Below are 14,931 nucleotides of genomic sequence, written 5' to 3' on the forward strand. Positions count from 1 at the left end.
AAAGCCCACCTAACCTACCATATCCCACCACCTCACGTTCATGTCTGTGCTGAACTAGTGGAGTGGCAGGCGTCTTTATTAGGAGATTGTGGAAATGCTCAGTAACTGCAACGCCTCCTTGAACAGTATTCTAAGCTAGGATCTTCAGTGGCCTATTAAACCAGGTTCTGGGCTGCAAAGAGTTAACACCGTGTGGCATTCCTGATGTACCTGCACATGTAGCAGGTCCAGGCTGGAGTCATTTGATTGGCTGCAGGAACCTGTCTGGCCGCCCCTTCCATGACCAGGCACTGGGAGAGCGAGCAGGTTATATGGAGGGAGGGACAGACAGGTGAGTTTTAACCTGTGTTGTTGAGTTAGGAAGATCTCAGAAAGAACAGCCGGAGTTATAAGAAAGGATTAGATCTCCTGAGGATCCTGTCAAGGAACTTGAAGCCCTTTCTGGTTGAGGTTTTGTGGCTGTGGTAAGTTAATAAGCAACACTCTATCTGGAACCTGTAGGCACAGAATATGGGGGAGACCTTGGATTCTCCTCAGAGTTGTCCAGTCTGACTTATTGGAGAGGAAGATACCAGATTGCTTCATTTCTTAGCAGCAAAAAACATTTTCGAGAAGTGAAAATACAACGTCTCAGCATTTTATACTTCTACTTGAAGGAAGGAGAAAAAGTTCCTCCTGTCTATAGGGCAGACTATGCTTGTGAGAGCAGTCAGGGAGTTAACCTTATCTGTCCTGGAGCAACACTTCAGGTAAGATTTCAGACGGCGTAAAACTTGATAGCGCTTTCTGTACTTTAGTTCATGTGGAAGCCTAAAGTCCATCTCTCTAGATGACTGTAATCTATCGATCTCTGGAAGCAGCCAGCTGGGGACAGCCTCATAGTGTTCATTACTGACAGAAGGCTCAGAAAAGTGTCTCCAGCTGAGAAAGCACTACATTTTTATATGTCCTAATATGAATGTTATCTTTTTATAAGCTTATCAGTTTGCGGTTTCTGTTCCTTTTAATCATATTTCACTATAAATATCCCATTACACCTATAGCATTACAATTATAGGCTATGGTGTCCTTGTAGTCCACTGACGTATGTCGGCGGGAATACACCCTTTCCATTAGAATTCAGAATGCAGTCCTATGGAATGACTTGGAAACCTGTAGGTAGATATTGTGTAACCATATGGCAATAAGATAAATAAGGCGGGCCGCTGGATCCTTATCTTCCAGTAGGCTTGCCCACCAGGTGACTTTATAAGGCCAAGCACGTTTTCTTGAAACTTGATCACACATTATATTGTTAGAGGAGTACGCGAAAATTGTGTAATTATATGGGGAGCCTCTCGGCTACACATTACCATACTAAAATATATATATATAGTTTACATTACTCAATTTTCAGCCATCTGACACGTAATGCGCAGATTTACTAAGGCCTTGTTCACGTTTCCGTGCTCGTTTGACATCTGTGTTTGGTCAGTGTGTCCTTTTTGCCCTCTGTGTGTCCTCCCTATTCCATGGACACTGCTCACCCTGCTGACCCACCGTCCGTCACAAAAATACTGAGATGTGAACAGACATATTAAAATCAATGGGTACGTGTTTCCGTAGACCGTGTCGATGTAGATCTGTCACAGTGGCTCTTCCTGAGTGATACATTTGGTGTATGCTTAGAAACTCTTGTCTATACCACCCATTGTTGGCCTAGTTGACACTTCAGTGGATTTCCATCAGTGTGAGCAAAAATCAGGAGTGAAGCCTACACACAGATACGGTAAAATGGAAAGCTCTGCTCCTGTATTGTGAGCCAAAACCTGATCTATACAATCGCCTATGAAAATCACTGACCAGAACAGTGGGAACTAGGCCTTAGGGCTCATGCACACGACAGTATTTTGCGTTCAGTATACTGGCCGTTTTTTTTTTAGTTCAGTATGCGGTACATAAACTGAAGTGTCTCCATGTGCATTCCGTTTCAGTATTTCCATACCGTGAAAAGATAGAACATGTCCTATTCTTGTCCACAAATCAGGGTGCTTGGCTCCATTCAAGTCAATGGGTCCGCAAAAAAAAAAAACGGAACATGCATCCGTATGTCTTCCGTATCCATTCCGTTTTTGCTGAACCATCTATTGAAAATGTTATGCCCAGCCCAATTTTTTTTCTATGTAATTATTGTATACTTTATGTGGCAAACGGAAACAAAAAACGGAACAACGAATCCATAAAAAACGGACCGCAAAACACTGAAAAAGCCATACGATCATGTAGATGAGCCCTTACTTTGAGCCAGAATTCTGTGCCTCCCTTCTGCTAAGCCACACCTCTTTGATGATCAATTGATTTTGCCAAAAGCTAGATGTGTCAAATTTTGGAAATGAGGGCCATTGTTTCTATAGAGCCTGCCGGGCAGGGTCACAAAGTCCACATTCCATGCAGCTCAGTCAGTTTTGCTACCAATGTACGTATTGGGCCTGAGCTATTTTAAAGTACTTCTGTCACCCCCCCCCCCCTAAAGTTTTTATATATATATATATATATATATATATATATATATATATACACACATTTTTTAGGCTAATTAAAATCCTTATACTGCGATTTTTCAATATATAGTGCTCTTACCCTTTTCTGTTCGCTAGTTTCTTTAAAAACGGCACTTTTATAATATGTAAATTACCTCTCTACCAGCAAGTAGGGCGTCTACTTGCTGGTAGCAGCAGCATCCTCCTTTCAAAAAAACGCCCCCTCCTCCTTCTGATTGACAGGGCCAGCGAGTACTCTCCTCCTCAGAGTGGCCCTGTCTGCAATTCAAATCCCGCGCCTGCACCTTACGGGTCTTCATTCGGCGCAGGAGCTCTGATAGAAGGACGCGCACTGAGGAAGCGAGCGTCCTTCTCTCAGAGCGCCTGCGCCGAATGAGGTGCAGGCGTGGGATTTGAACGCAGACAGGTCCAGCCGGAGGAGGAGAGCACTCACTGGCCCTGTCAATCAGCAGGAGGAGGGGGCGTTTTTTTTTTTTTTGAAAGGAGGATGCGAGAGGTAATTAACATATTATAAAAGTGCGGTTTTTAAAGAAACTAGCCAACAGAAAAGGGTAAGAGCCCTATATATTGAAGAATCGCAGTTTAAGGATTTTAATTAGCCCTAAAAAAAAAAAGAAGACTTTTGGGGGGTGACAGAAGCCCTTTAAGGCTGTAAAGGGCTTCTGTCACCCCCAAAAGTCTTTTTTTTTTATTTTTTATTTTTTTAGGCTAATTAAAATCCTTATACTGCGATTCTTCAATGCGTTATGATCTACTTATTTCCTAAGGTCATGCTCTGACTGCTAGGAGTACCTGCTGTATGGCTTTTATACTACATGTATGTACTTTGTATGTTCTTGTCAGCAGGTATCGTCAAATGCTTATCACAAGGCTTTCAGGCCGCCTGCCGTATGCTTGTGCACAGGCCACGTCACTTGTGGCGCTCTTCTTCATGTTCAGTTATCACCGGGCTTAGCACTGAGCAAACTTACAGGTGGGGAACATAGAAAGGTCATTAAGCCCTGAAAGGAGCTGAGGAGTTAATAACTATTTTACTTAAAGAGGTTATGCTATGATTAATGTAAAAAATGAGAATCAGACATCATATAGTCCATGAGTATCTATTTGTAACAAAGCTGGAGCCAGCCCTGTGCCTCGCATGGATTCAGAGATCTTGCATTCATTGCTCTGCTATATTTTTGTGTGGTGTTTTTTTATTTTTATTTTTAAACTGACCACTCGGGGGTGTGTGTCCTTTTCTGCTGCAGCTCTCTTCCTATCACAGCTCAGAGGGGTGTGTCCTTTCTGCTGCAGCTCTCTTTCTATCACAGCTCAGCAGGGTGTGTCCTTTCTGCTGCAGCTCTCTTCCTATCACAGCTCAGCGGGGTGTGTCCTTTCTGCTGCAGCTCACTCCCTGGAAAAGCTTCTAACAGTAGATAGGGTTGGTAGAAGGTGAAGGGTGGAACTGTGGATGTGTCCTTCTCAGCTATGGTGCTGAGGTGGATGGAGAATATGGAAAAGAAAAAAACAGCAGGTGTTGCTATACAGATTGTATGGAATAACTGAAACATTTTTAATTACATGCAATTACAAAAGCATTCAGATCCAAAGTAGAATATTTTCCATGGCACAACCCCTCTAATACTACAAGAAAATGTAGGCTAGCACATTCATATTCATAGTCACGGGTGCATATCCATCAAGCAAACATGGCTGATAATAAAATGGCTGCACAACATTTCACATACAAACAATAGAGCTGAGAAATGGGGCTCATTCTAAATGATTATTGTTTGTATGTGAAATGTTGTGCAGCCATTTTATTAACAACCCCTTTAATATTAAGGGGCTGAGAATGCAATGGATTTTTTATTTTTATTCAGATGCCCTTTTTAAACCAGTAGTGGCAGCATTATTTGTTGCTATGGGCACAGCCTTCACTGCTCCTTTCCACTGCTTCTCATGGATATCCCTCAAACGTTGCTTTCATGCATCCCAGAGGTGTAACATGGCACTAACAGCAAGATTTGTTAATAGTGCCTCCACCTACATGGTGCATTCATAATTCTGATGTGTTCTCATAGGGCCTCTTGCACACGACCGTATGGTTTTAAACAGATCGTTTTTTATTTATTTTTTTAGTAGTGTTTCGTTTTGCCATTGTGTGTTTGTTTTTTTTTGTTTTTGTTTTTTTTTCCCATTTGGTTGCCGTTTGTGATCTGTTTTTTGCGGATCGGAAATGGAAGCGTACAATAATGTTTAAACAGTAAGTACAGAAAAAAATTGGGCTGGGCATAACATTTTCAATAGATGGTTCTGCAAAAATGGTACGGATACAGAAGACATACTGATGTATTTATTTAATTTATTTTTTGCGGAACCATTGAAATGAATGGTTCCGCAAAAACGAAATGGAAATGGAAAAAATAAAAGTTTGTGTGCAAGAGGCCTAAGGCCTAGTTCACATGAACGTATGGCTTTTATAGTTTTTTGCGGTCCATTTTTCACGGTTCCGTTGTGTTTCCGTTCGGTGTATACAGTAATTACATAGAAAAAATTGGGCTGGGCATAACATTTTCAATAGATGGTTCCGCAAAAAATAAAACGGACAAGGAAGACATACGGATGCATTTCCGGAAACGGAATGCTTACGGAACACATTCTGTTTTTAATGCGGAATCATTGAAATGAATGGTTCCGTGTATAGAACACAAAAAAACGGCCCGTACACTTGCAAAAAAAACGATCGTGTGAACTAGGCCTAAGGCAGAGGGAACTTTGGGCCCCCTTAGGCACTGCCGCCCGTCTCAGTTTTTGCAAGCACAATTTACTTTTTGTTTTTGATGCTTTATGCTATGGTCACCACTTGGTTAAAAGTGGATGGGAAGTTGTGTAGCCTTATGAATTTAAAGGGGGTTTCCAAGATGTTAATTCTCTGGATGGGTTATCAGTATCTGAACAGTGGGGGTCCGACACCTGGGACCTGCACTAATCGACTTTTTGAGAAGGCACCAGCACCTTCTGACAGCTTTTTCTAGGCCAAGTAATGACACATGGCCTAGGTGCATCTCTGTATCATAGAAGTGAATGGGGCTGAGCTGTGATACTAAGTACAGCCGCTATACAATGTACAGCACTGCTTGGTCAGCTGCGAGAAGGCCGCGGTGCTCACAGGGGCGCCAGTGCCTTCTAAAATAGCTGATCTGATGGTGTCACAGGTGTCAGACTCCCACCAACCAAATACTGGTGACAGTTTTAATGACACCGTCTTGCGTACAAGAATAGGCAGTTATATCAATGGCTGTCCATGCCGTTCCACAAATTGCGTAACGTAAAACGCACAACAGTCGTGTGCATGTAGCCTTAGACTGTAGACTACTGCAAAATTGCAATCTGTAACCTGCTTTTAGGCTCAGAAGGAATTTATTGCTGGTGTTCTGGGGCGAGTAGGAAACAGGAGGAAGAGGGATGACCTGCTTTACAGGGTATGTCCCTTTCTCTGAATGTGCGGTTGGAACGTGTAGCACCCAGCAGCACATTCAGTTGCACAACTACCGTGACCCTCAGTTTTGTAGCCTTACTATTTTGTGACTGGATAAGGCGCAATGGCCTTGGTACGTCCATTACCTAGAGTGGTTGAGTAGAGCGCGCCGTCCAGTGTTTGCGGATACAGTCATGTGTTCTGTTGAGTCACAGATAAGGTGCCACACAGTTTATTCCTCTCGATGGGTCTGGAGCTGAAGGGACCGGGCCTCTTCCACAAAATATTATATTTCTGCCTTCATCTAAGAATAATCCACCAGCTAGGCCTTGTAAAAGCTGCTTCATTCAACCTTCACTAAGTAAACCTTTTGTTATCGGGCTAGATTTTTCCAAGTGCTGTATCTCTAAGTTTGAAAGCACATGTAGGTATTTTGCTCAGCTTTTTTCAGCATGCGGTTTTTGGGGCAAAAACACCAGTGTAAACTGAAAGGGGCAGGGCAGAAAAAATTATTTTTTGCCTAGTGGTTTGTGTGTAAAATATATAACTTTTTTTTAAATTTTTTTTTTTGTCTCTGGAATTTACTTAAAAAGAATAAAGAATGCAGCATAACCTCATCCACATGCAAAAAAAAAAAAAAAGCGTCATGGATCTGCAAAAAACGGATCAATTACTATAATACAACCGCATGCATCAGTCATGAATGGATCCGTTTGTATTATCTGTTACATAGCCAAGATGGATCCGTCATGAACTCCATTGAAGGTCAATGGGAGACGGATCAGTTTTCTATTGTGCCAGATTGTATCAGGGAAAACGGATCCGTCCCTATTGACTTCTGTGTGCCAGGACGGATGCGTTTGGCTCAGTTTCGTCAGACGGACACCAAAACGCTGCAGGCAGAGTTTTGGTGTCCGCCTCCAAAGCGGAATGGAGACTGATCTGAGGCAAACTGATGCATTCTGAGCGGATCCTTTTCCATTCAGAATGCATTAGGGCAAAACTGATCAGTTTTGGACCGCTTGTGAGAGCCCATGACAGATCTCACTAACGGAAAGCCAAAACGCGAGTGTTAAAGTAGCCTTAGCTGTTAAGACCATGTGGGCACCACTGTTGATTCCTCATAGTTGGCAAAGTTAAGACTCCTCCACCCTAAGCAAGCTTTTTATACCATTGTACCTAGTCTGGTGTCCTCTGCTGAACTGCAGCTGGTATTCTCTGATGGTGAAAACCTGAACTAGAGATCGAAGATCTCCTGATGGGCTTTCCACTTTTCATTCATAGTACACTATAAGGGCTGTTTCACACGAGCCGATGCCGTGCGTGACATCCGCTGCGTGAATGACAGCCAAGACCCGATGCGGACAGCAGAGGCATGGAGCAGTAACATGACTGATAATGCTCCATGCCTCTCTGTGATCCCTTTACTACGAAATCACAGTGTCAACTTTATCTCACTGTGATTTAGTAGTATTGAGGTCACAGAGAGGCACGGAGCATTATCAGTCATGTTACTGCGCCGTGCTTCTGCTGTCCGCATCGGGTCTTGGCTGTCATTCACGGAGCGGATGTCACGCACTGCATCCGCTCGTGTGAAACAGCCCTAACTGTTTGATAAGGTTGTGCAGTATCTGGATGTGCACAAATTCCCTGCCCAATAGTTTTGGGAATATGCAGTTGCATTGAGCTGTTACTTGTACGTGGAGGAAATATGTCACCAGGTTGCCCTCCCATCATTGATTGACAGATTTCTCCCAGCATGGGTGACGTGTATACCCTGCTTATCTAACATCTGACGGCTATATTGAGCTGTATTACCACAATGTACCATTATTGCTGAGAAGGAGTGGTAAATCCTGATTAGTTTCTAGACTTAGATTAGACCCAATAGCCTGTTCTACAGAGTTCTGACCCTTCTAAGGTCAGAGGAAGGTGGTGGCTAGAGAAGCTCCAGTGAGCCTGACACCTGTGGTGGTGCACAGCTTGCTGCTGGAGTATCAGCACCCACCTTCAGCTTATTCCAACATACAAGACCACCAGATAGTGAGGGCTTCTGTCAACTGGAGCGAGACAGGAGTGTGGAGAAAGGACCAAGATTGTGAGTAAGTAGTACACTACCTCCCCACTGTGACAACATTGGTCTAGGGCAGGGATGCTCAACCTGCGGCCCTCCAAAACTACAACTCCCAGAATGCCCTAGTAGATGTAGACTACCCAGGCATGCTGGGAAGTGTAGTTTTGCAACAGCTGGAGGGCCGCAGGTTGGGCATCCCTGGTCTAGGGCCTGTGAGACCAAGGCAGTGACATCGCAGCCACCATCTTGGAGCCTAGTCACTGCCCCGGGTCACTGTATCCCTATGCACAGTAATGGAGTGAAGCTGCCAATCGGTAGGAGGGCACATAGCGGTAATGCAGTTGTAGAAAAGCGGATAAGCTTTAATCCATCTCATGCTGCATAAAGAATCCATGGCCTAAACCGACGACATACCGTCAAACTGAATTGTCAATTTTATCTGCGGATTTTGCCCTTTATGATGCATGATATAAAATCCAGAGCAGAATGTGCGCCTACAGGTTATCATAGACATGCTGCTAAAATCGGGGCGTCTGTCACTACTTCGTGCTGCCCTCACATACAGCAGCATAAACCTGGTAATGGTGCCACAGAGAATGAGAAAGGCTTAGTTTTTTTATTTCTGTGGTCTAACCTGATTTGACTGCCACTTGGAAAGAGCAAGTCATTCTGCGACCAGATGTGACCCCATTGCTTCTCTATGCATTTATGGATCATGTTTATTTTGCAGAAATTCTCCATAATTTAGACACCATAAGGGTCCATTCACACGTCCGCAAAATGGGTAAATTTTGCGAAACGGGTGCAGACCCATTCCTTTTCAATGGTGCAGTCTCTCTCTCACACTCTCTCACACTCTCTCACACTCTCAGTTTTGCAACAGCTGGAGGGCCACAGTTTGAGATCCCTGGTCTTGATTGATTTATTTTCTTTCCATCAGTAACCTCCCTTCTTGCTTCTGGGCCAATGAGAAGGCTGCAATGTCTTTATTCTGAGCTTAGCAACATCCCGAGCAACCTATAGGAAAGCTGCCTACCCCTTACTATATAAGAACCTCCCCAGCAGCCCTTGTATGCAGTATTTTGCAGATCTGGGAGAGACAGCAGTGTTATTGCTGAGCTCTCTGCTTTCCTGTGTCATTACATTAGTTAGCTTATATATAATACAGATAGTCAGTCAGTGTATGGTTAGTGATATAGGTTCTGCTGTCCATATATACATGGTGCTGTATGTATGCTAAAAACATACATACATCTGTGATGTCACAAGTTCATGACAATACTTAGTGCACCAATCACTAATAAGTAGTCAGACCTGTTAAAATGTGAAGTTGCACGTATTGCACCAAAATATTTGTATCATTGGTGCCGATTTCACAATCGCGAATATACAGGAGTACTCATATAAAGCTATTGTATTGTTCTGCCGTGCCAACCATTTTCTCCAGTCTCAGGAAACTTCAAGTAACATGAAAAATTTAGCTATAGTGACCCACGCCTTTACTTCACGGACATTGCGCAAATATTACATTGCTGATCTTTCGCGATCAAGAAAATAATCTCGAATTCATGAATAGATGACGAATATTCTACCAAATATTTGCGAAATATCGTGAATTCGAATATTTCCCCTGCTGCTCATCACTAGCATCCTTGCAAAAGTCTTGGCCATAAAATGGCTGCTGACGACGGGACATGTGACCAGGGAAATCACCTCCATGTGACGCCTCCTCCATTCAGATACACTGCACCAGCTACCTGCACTTGTTCTGTTTGGAGTTTAGTGCAAATGCGGTGTATTTGAATGGAGGAGACATCACATGGAGGTGATTTGCCTGGTCACATGACCCTCCATCAGCCGCCATTTTATAGACAGTACAACATTGTCATATAATCGTCTTATATACACATTGGTCAACAATAATCAGAAAGTGGCCAACCCCTTTAATGCTATATCCACATGATGCATATTATGCACAGCTTTTCCGCATGTGTTTTTGTGTCAAAAATCTACAGTAGATGAGATTTTCAAAATCTACACGGTGTGGAATTTTTCAGCACAGAAATTGAGCCGTAGTGTGGATTTTGAAGATCAATAGTTTTCGGTTCATATATCGCCCTTTGCAATGCAGTACGGTTCCATACTGTGGTCCCTGCAGTCATGTGCTTAGGACCTTAGCCATGCAATGTATGCATACAATGTCTTCTGATATGAGGAATGTCACTCCATGTATGCTGGCTATTACTACTTACTAGACCTACATGCTATAAGGTTTATGACACCCAATGAATAACGGCTCTTGTCATGTGTCCTGTCATAGGTGACAGAACAACGTACAGAATGTCCCAAATTGCTTTACAGAGATGGCAAGAGAAGCCTATATGTCTTGGTAGACCATCAGACTGTACGGGCTGTTTTTGGGGTTGTTTATTATAACAGGGTTGTCTGGGTCTTTCCAAATATTTGCTAAGTGACATGCAATGTCCTAAAATGAAAAATTACCATTATGCGCTAGCTAAAATCCCTGCAGCTTCAGTGGTCGCCTTGATGCAGCAGTGACATGCTGTCCGTTCCTATGACCGCTGCAGCCAATCAATGGACTCTGCAGTGATGTATCTATGGCACAAGACCACTGAGGCCAGTGATTGGTTACATTGGTCACAGTTGGGGCTCATGCACACGATCTGCTTTTTTTGCAGGCCCGTTCAGTGATTGTGAGCTAAAAACGAGGGATGGGAAGAAACACAGAACAGGAGCAGAGCTTTTCATTACACCTTATATCTGTGGAGGCTCCAATCCTGGTTCTGGCTCTCAATCACTGATGGAAATCGCTGACCAAAACACTGACGTGTGAACTAGGTCTGAACGGAATTATGTTCTCTGTCATTTAGAAAGAATTGTCTTTCCATGTTCATATCCACTGAGCCAATCCTAATGCACTTTCCAGGAGGAAAATACATGACTTCAATCCTGTGCGTTAAATGCTCTGACCATTTGGTGTGTTTGTATGATAACTGCTGCTTCGTTACATTTCGGTTAGATCTTACCAGGATACTGTGGTGTTTCAGTGTTATATGCTCCATTTACCTCTATGGCAATTCTGAGGACAGTCAAGCAAGTGTGCATGCTGGGGGTCAGTTTCACCACACCTGGAGTGCCAAAGATTGCTAATCCCTGGAACAGATAGGACCAGGCTCGGACTGGCTTACAGGGGTACAGGTGAATCCCCCAGTGGGCCCCTAGTCTCCCACCCCCTGCACAAGTGGCACATAACACAGTAGACTTACTGCACCCATATAGTCAATGTACAGCACCTCAACCAGCCTATGTTCATATAAAAAACACTTGATAGATTATTAAAGAAACTGCCCATAATAATAATAATATTAATAATATTATTATTATTATTATTATTATTGACACAATCAGAGCTGAGATTACTTCTACGTATAGAGGAAAGCTACCAGAGTCCTTTTCCCCAGGACCTACCTTCTCAAAGATGCTGCAGGGACCCCCATATTTAATCATCTGGCAGAATCTTGCTGCTGTGTGAGCAGGTTAGGCTACTTTCACACTAGCGTTCGGGCGGATCCGTTCTGAACGGATCCGCCCATAATAATGCAGACGGAGGCTCCGTTCAGAACGGATCCGTCTGCATTATATTAGCTAAAAAAAGCTAAGTGTGAAAATAGCCTGGGACGGATCCGTCCAGACTTTCAATGTAAAGTCAATGGGGGACGGATCCGCTTGAAGATTGAGCCACATTGTGGCATCTTCAAACGGATCCGTCCCCATTGACTTACATTGTAAGTCTGGACGGATCCGCACGCCTCCGCACGGCCAGGCGGACACCCGAACGCTGCAAGCAGCGTTCAGCTGTCCGCCTGTCCGTGCGGAGGCGAGCGGAGCGGAGGCTGAACGCCGCCAGACTGATGCAGTCTGAGCGGATCCGCCTCCATTCAGACTGCATCAGGGCTGGACGGCTGCGTTCGGGTCCGCTCGTGAGCTCCTTCAAACGGAGCTCACGAACGGAAACCCGAACGCTAGTGTGAAAGCAGCCTTATATTTGAATGTATCCGCACAGTGGGCCCCCAAAATAAATTTCACTGGGCCCTGATCAGATATTGATATCCTATCCTGAGAATAGGCCATCAAAATACAATACTGGAAAATCCCATTTGAGAAATTACCTCTATACACCTCTGTAGATGCATATATCAAACTGAGAATATTTCCCATTAAAGGGGTTGTCAGTTTGTGTTTTTTTTTTTTTTTTTTTAAAGGCAGGGATGCTATTAGAATGATGATGATAATAATAATAAAATAAAAAATAAAAAAAGTACTTTTACACAACATCCCGAATCCCCTCTTTTCCAAGGTTGCTGCTTTGTCCTCTCTTCCGGGCTTTGTTTTCCTGACTCCATGTTAATGTGCCCATATACCACATGTCACCACTGCAGCTGTCACTGGCCTCAGTGGTCTTGAGCCATATACCACTGAGGCCAGTGATTGGCTGCAGTGGTCACGTGAGGTATATGCAGCCAAAACATGACCTCAAGGCTGCAGCAGTGGTTCTGGACAGGAGGAGATTCTGAATCGCGAGTATAAGCTTTATTATCCAATTGGCATCCCTGCCTTTTTGAAAAAAAATAAAAAAATAATTCCGATAACCCATTATAAGTTCCAAACTTGACATCTGTTTACCATTTCTACTCTTTCTCAATCTCTGCTGGGGAGTGTGGTTTCTGCGGGTGAATCATTTGTCTTCCTATATATAATGTACTGTATATCCTGTGCTCGGACAAGCAAGGAGAGTTCATAAGGTGGTTGTCACCGAGAGCTCTGCAGGATGAGTAATGGATACACGTGACTGTCAATTGTACATTGAGCTCTTGGAAATACAGTAACTGGTATTTTCCATCAGTCGCATTACTAGGGTATTGTAGAGTACTTGGACACACAGTCCAAGTTCCCCCTACCCCAGAATAAAACACTAGATGCTATGTGATGACAGCCTCTTTCTAACATGGAAAAATAAATATAACTTTTCCATTCATATCAACAAAACAGATGAATACCATAAACATTTTATGCCATGAGAAGGATTGCCTAAAATATCCCCAGTCACACTCTGCAGCTCAGTGGTCACAAATTGACTAGGCCCTGATGTGTTGCAGGTTCAAGCTCGACAGAGGGAATGAAGGCTTCTCGTATCCTGTAACTGTCTTCTTCTCCCTAATGTTACCATCGGCTTAGTTCTTGCCAAGTAGATAGTTTCCTTCCCATCCACATAGCCATTTTTGTTTTAAATTAACCCCTTAACTGTCTTCCCACTGCAACCCCTGCCATCTCAGGCCTTCATCAGCTGCGCCTATTTCCCTTTGACAAGTTTAGGTTGGTTGCACTTTTTGTAAAAATCCAATTTACAATTTTGATGCACCTTCTGAAGTTTCAAGGGGTTCTATACTTAAGTAAACAGTGTACTCTCTTTTGCATGTCCTATGTAGGTCCCCGTATAGAGAACAGTGACCCTTCCACCAACCTTACCCCCTTCACATCCATTGAAGGTTCATTCATACTAATTAGGCTGAGTTCACACGGGTGAAATAACATGGTTATAAGGGAAAATAATATCATCATTCTTTAATACAGAATGCTTAGTAGAAGGTCAATTCAGGGTTAAAAAATAATTAACTCGCCTTCTCCTCTTGATGGATCATGTGTCTGGACCATGTGATATGACGTCACCACAGGTCCTTTAGCCGGCAGCTCATGATTAAAGAAGTAAGAACAGACCGGCAGCTACGCGATCAAGAGGAGAAGGTGAGTTAATTTTTTATTTTATTTTTTAACCCTCAATTGACCACCTACTAAGCATTCTGTATTAAAGAATGCTATTATTTTCCCTTATAACCATGTTATAAGGGAAAATAATTTAAATCTACACAACCTTGAACCCAAACCTGAACTTTAGTGAAGAAGTTCGGGTCTAGGTACCACAGTCAGTGTTTTTTATCATGCGCGTGCAAAACGCATTGCACCCGCGCGATAAAAACTTAACGGAACGCAATCGCAGTCAAAACTGACTGCAATTGGGTACCTACTCGCACGACCTTATCCGGACACGCTCTGTGTGAACTCGGCCTTAGGTTAGCAAAAACAGAAAGGAGCCCCTTTATATTGTGATCATTCGGCTCTTTACAAGCCTGTGCCAGTTAGTAACCTAGCCTACTTTCACACCTGCGGCATGGATTCTGGCAGGCTGTTTCGGATGCAGCTGTAATGTCCGCTAGCCATGGGGTCCGGCAGAGATCCAGCCGCAATCCGGCAAATATGCCAAGAATCGGCCGGACACAAACTGCTGCAGACTGCAGTTTGTGTCTGGTTGATTCCTGGCATTCTGTCGGAACCGGCAGCTGAATCGTAGTGCCGCAGATGTGAAAGTAGGCTGACAGAGTTTATAAGGCAAAAAAAAATATCCGTCCATCAAGTTCAGCCTGTTATCCTGCAAGTTGATCCAGAGGAAGGCAAAAAAAACACATAAGGTGGAAGCTAAATTTAGGGGAATAAATTCCTTCCCAACTCCAATCAGGCAATCGGAATAACTCCCTGGATCAGTGACCCACCTCCATAAATCTAATAACTATAACCTGTAATATTACTACACTCCAGAAATACATCCAGGCCCCTCTTGAATTCCGTTATTGTACTCACCATCAGCACCTCCTCAGGCAGAGAGTTCCATGGTCTCACTGCTCTTACCGTAAAGAATCCTCTTCTATGTTTGTGTACAAATCTACTTTCCTCCAGACTCAGAGGATGTCCCCTCGTCACAGTCACAGTCCTGGGGATAAATA

The 14,931-nt window shown here is 43.5% G+C and overlaps 1 protein-coding gene across 2 annotated transcripts in view; it reads left to right on the forward strand.

The window, feature by feature from the left end:
• The first annotated feature begins 305 nt into the window (after positions 1-305).
• The window catches only part of C3H1orf116 (chromosome 3 C1orf116 homolog), a 38,525-nt gene continuing 23,899 nt past the window's right edge, over positions 306-14,931 (forward strand). Inside the window, exon 1 of one of the 2 annotated variants that reach the window (XM_044288364.1) lies at positions 306-464. The gene's annotated coding sequence lies outside the window, so the exon portion shown is untranslated. The other variant, XM_044288365.1, reaches the window with a different exon arrangement.

Source organism: Bufo gargarizans, chromosome 3 (genome assembly GCF_014858855.1).
Source record: "Bufo gargarizans isolate SCDJY-AF-19 chromosome 3, ASM1485885v1, whole genome shotgun sequence".
Taxonomy (NCBI): domain Eukaryota; kingdom Metazoa; phylum Chordata; class Amphibia; order Anura; family Bufonidae; genus Bufo; species Bufo gargarizans.